Source organism: Octopus bimaculoides, chromosome 16 (assembly GCF_001194135.2).
Source record: "Octopus bimaculoides isolate UCB-OBI-ISO-001 chromosome 16, ASM119413v2, whole genome shotgun sequence".
NCBI lineage: Eukaryota > Metazoa > Mollusca > Cephalopoda > Octopoda > Octopodidae > Octopus > Octopus bimaculoides.
Window position 1 is genome coordinate 35360700 of NC_068996.1, and position 5376 is coordinate 35366075.

Consider the following 5376-nt stretch of genomic DNA (forward strand, 5'->3'; position numbering starts at 1 on the left):
AGAGAGAGAGAGAGAGAGAGAGAGAGAGAGAGAGAGAGAGAGAGAGAGAGAGAGAGAGAGAGAGAAAGAGACACACAGACAGACAGACTGAATGCTTACATGAGACCTCTACCCAGCACAATAATACCAAGTTTCACTAAATTGTCTGTATATTGTCAGAAGTTATTAGATGAATGAATGCCAAAGATATATATTGCAAGAACACACACACTACCACAAGTGTTACGTTATTGGTTATTGGAAACAGCAAACACGCAGTCAAACATTGAAACAGACAAGCTGTTAGTTAATTAGTTGATATATAATATAAGGTGCGTGCGTGGCTGCTAAATGTTCAAGTTACACCTTAGGCAAGTGTCTTCTACAATAGCCCCAACTTGACCAAGTCTTTGAGAGTGGATTGGGTCAATGGTAACCGAAACAACCCCGTCCTATAGACGTGTGTGTGTGTGTGTGTGCGTGTGTGTGTATGTGCGTGTGTGTGTATGTGTGTATCTAACCATCGTTTGACAGCCAGTTTATTGGTTTATGTCCTCGTGATATATACACACACACACGTGTGTGTGTGTGTGTGCGTTTGTGTGTATGTGAGAGAGAGAAAATAGGAATTTGATGACTACTCAGCCAGTGTAACTTCGAAGTCACTATCAATACAATTATTAATTTTTTAATCTTACACATGTGTTGTTTCCTTTAATCTGTTAATGTTCAGTTTTTGTAATATTTATATTTTATATTTATAAACTGAGCATTTACATTTGTGTGGGGGGGGGATACGTAGATAGGTAGATGGGTTGATATGTAGACATGTTGGTAGGTCGGGTGGTCAGACAGATGGAGAATTCTAGATGGGTAGAATGGCTAGACAGATTAATTGATCAATAGATAAATTAACAGTTGACCGATTGATCGAATTGCTATCTATGATAAAAGTAAGTGAAATATCCCAACCATAAAGAAAATATACACAATGACGGTTTATATAACATCAACTAAGTTATACGAAGTTATTTGGGTGCGAAGTGTTGTAGAAACTATTTTTATAAAACTTAAATGATTTGCAGCGTGTAATTTGTGTATAAAAACGAAGCAGCAAGTAGATAGTTAAATGGAAATGAAAAAGAGAACATTACATTTTCAATATTGTTATTGCTTGTTAACGCCTACGTTGTCATACCTGCAGCTTGCAACTCTGCAAAGTTTTATGAATGACAAACGGAAAAATGCAATGAATATATGAGCAAGCTGTTCGATGTATAGAGCTTTCCATTTTGCAACATATGTCGAAATGTACTTTTCTACTGTTAAGCCTAAGTTACAGCAATTTTCTAAAGATAATTATTCGTTCAGAAACACCGTATTTGAAAAAGAAATTCTCACACGTAGGGAAGCGTTCGTTGAAAACATGCAAATCGAAAGACTTTTTTTTTTTACATAATGATGTCAATCAAAACTTTTGTTGTCCTGTTGGCAGTTTGATGTACTCAGAGGTATATCACTGTGAATCATTGTGTTTGAGCAAGCGAATGACGAAATGTACTGGAAGACTTTTGACCACGTTTTTTCCTTCATGCATTTTTCTGGAATTATTTTAGATTTGTATGCCAAATTTTGTAAAAAAAAAATTCGTTGAAAAAATACGGAGCTATTTTAGAACGAACAAATATTCATGTTTACAAATATCAATGTATGCATGTATATAGAAATATATACATGTATACAGGCGCGGCCCTAGAGTTACAATGCCATCCACAAAAAAGACTGTCCTGAAATAAGCTTAGAAAATCTCTGTGTTATGGAATACATTCATAAACACCAACTCAAGGAATACTGGTGGAATATTCCCATCAAAACTTCTGTCAAATGTAAACATAACAGGCCGGATATTGTTGTTGGGGACAGAGAGACAAAGGTACCGTCATAGAGGTCAGCTCCACTGAAAATATAAATATCTCTTTGAAAATCAAAGAAAAAGAGGATGTCTAAGGACAACTGCTTCGAAACCTCCAGCTCTTATATCCAAACTAGGAATTCATATTCATACCAATGATAATTAAAGGAGAATCTGGATAAACTGGGATTTTCAGAAAGAGAAATCAACCGACTATTTCGAAGAAGTACAATCTGTAAGTGGAACAGTAGAAATATGCAAGACTTTTCTCAAGTTCTAAATGTGAATTTGTCTGTGTTAACTACATCCCAAAGATGGAGCCTTGTATCTTTGTTGGAAACCGGCTCCCTCCTCGGTGGAAGATTTATAATAATCAAATATAGAAGAGACACACACACATACATACATACATACATACATACCAGAGTAAGCACATAAATGCGAAACAAGGTGGAAAAAAATAGTACTCGAATACCAGAGGTAGAGTAATATGCTTTTTGCTGCTTTTTGATAAAGTATATATATATAAATACAAACGAAGTGCTATCAAAAAGTTCCCGGACTAGTTCTGTAGCGCACCAACAGATGGCAGCACGCGGTTGCGTGCGCAATGAAAGCTAACTGCCGACGTTCATGAAGCAGTGTACCCAGTGTCATAAATGTCTTTACTTCGCAAGTTGTGAAATTTGCATTTTTGTGATCACATGTATGCTGTAGTCTGCGATTTTTGTCATGGACAGGAACAAAAAGTCAACGTGAAATTTTGCGTTTAACTTAGGAAGTTTGCTACAGAGACATCGAACATGCTTCGGCGAGCTTAAGGAGACGAGGCAGTGGGCCGTACGCAATGTTTTTAGTGGCATGGACGCTTCAAAAGCGGAAGAACGTCCCTGGAAGATGATGAACAATCTGGATGACCTACCACGAACATCATCTCCCAGAAATGTGGTATTGTGCACCGAGAATTCGTCCCCCAGGGCCAGACCGTCAATAGAGAGTTCTACTGTGACGTTTTTAAGAATTTGAGGGAGGATATTCGGCAAAAGCGACCGAATCTTTGGAGCGCAAAGAATTGGATTCTTCACCGAGCTCTTCTCACTTGTGAGTTTCTCGCCAAAAACAACATGATATCGCTTCCGCACTCACCCTTTTCACCAGATTTAGCACCTGCGGACTTCCATCTCTTTCCCAAGATGAAAATGCAGCTCAAAGGTCACCATTTTAACACCGTTATCAAGATTCAGAAGGTCCTCGACTCACTTACGGAAAACGACTTCCAGACCTGATTCTAAAAGCGGTAGGAACGCTGGGACTGGTGTATTGCTGTGCAAGGTGACTATTTTGAAGGAGATGATGTTAAAATTTAGGTAAATAAGTTATTTTTTATTAAAAATAACTAGTCCAGAAACCTTTAGAAATCACCTCATATAAGAATTTCTTTCAAATACAGCCTTTCTCAACAAATAATTGCCTTTAAAAAGTTGGCTGTAACTTAAGTTTATCTCCATTTTCCTCTTGATGATTCGGTCCTCAGACTATGCTTCATTACATATAAGAATTTGTTTCAAGCACATTTTTTTCTCATCTAATAATTACCTTTAAAAAATTGCTATAACCTATATTTAACAAAAAGAAAAAAACCCATCCCTTTCCCATATTTTACTGAACTATCGTCTGGTTTAAAACGATAGTTATACATTCATCCTTACCTTGTGGTCGTTCAGTGATGTTCATCTATGCCCAAGAATGTTAAAACATGGACATGCACCAACAAGTGGGGATGGGGTGGAAGAAAAGAAGGAAAAGATTGAAGAAAAAATAAACAAAGCGTGTAATTGCTGGGATACTTTAGATCTGCTTCTTCTTGGTCGACTTAAGTCTAAACAACAACACCAATATGTTTTGCCTGAATACTTCACATATGTGTATTGATTTAACTTCGACTCAATTAAATCTAACAATAATTTCGTTTAATTATTGAACTTCCTTATCCTGGGTATGATTTGAACTACATCCGGTGGTGGAATGCAGTAGACATGGTTCGGAAGTTCCAGGATTTCGAAAGTGTGGAACTACCTTTTAGCCACTTTTATTCCAAGGTATTCTTAATTCCGGAAGAGTATCAACTATCAGGGTCCCAACAGTGTGCTGAATAGCATGTAACTTGTAACCACCGAGCCAGGGTACGTTGAAATTATGGGATGCTGTATGGTGGATGTGAACTATTTCGAGAAATGAATTTAATTGAACCAATGACGAATATCACTGGATACTGAGCGGATAAACAGACGATAAACTGTCAATGGCCCAGATCAACAAGTTCAGTTAGCGAACTACTGCAACCATTCGTAGTCTTGGTGTGCACAAATGAGATATTTCAGCTAGCGAAAGATCAATGAGACTACAACCCAGGCCAGACATTCATGCCGCATCGCTCGATCGGAACATCTAGCGGGGAGGTGTTGCATTGGTTCGGGCAAGTCGCCCGACAAAATGAAGATGATGATGATTGAACTTACTGATGGTAAATTAAACTACAAATTACTTTCAAGTAATTAGTGTAAACTGGATTAATGTCATTATTGACAAAATCAAATAAGAGATTTATTTCATGTTTGAATTGAATCAAATCAACTGACACAGAAGAGCCGTTAACTGTTTATGATGGATTAATGCCATAACACAACATTATATAAAAGATTTCATGATCTAAATGAAATCAGTGGCAACGGGTAAGACACAGGTAAGACCAGGTAAGGCATAGGTTAAGTTACAGGGAAGGCACTAGTATGAACATGTTTTAATTCCAGAGACTCTCTCCAGCCTTTACCCCACAGGTGGGTTGTATCTTCCCTCTGTCTTTCATACCACTACTCTACTGGTCTTTGTTCCTCGGATTTGGCTGGGTTCATGCCACCACCGCCCAGATATCCCCATCCCTTTCATCTCTCATTTTCCTATCACATTTGTTGTGTCCATCCCCTCTAGATCTCACACTAATCACTACACCCAGTCCATTCTTCCCCGAATGTCTGCAGGTCGATGACGAGGAATATTAATGGTGACAGTTTCACTGGTTTGGGAGGATCTGCAAAAGCCATGGACATCCTCCAAACTCAGCAAGTAAAAAGAAACAAAAAACAAGGACCAAAATTAATTTCACCGCACAACAATATGTAAGAGATTTCACGATTTGAGTCAAATCACTTTTCTGATATAGTTTATTGGCTATTAAGGACAGATAGTTTCATGACCATTCGCACTAAGGTACATATGAGGGGACGAGGATTCGAGCCCTGATATGTTCTCAGGTTTTTTGGGGTTTTTTTTTTATTTTCTCATTTAGCAAACTTTGTTTTCTTTTTAAAAAGATATATGAAAATATATTTACCGTTTAATTCTTTCATTAAGCAATAATTTCAATTTATATAGAATTTGCTAGATGAAAAGAATCGAAAATTATATCAGGAAAGAAATGAAAATGG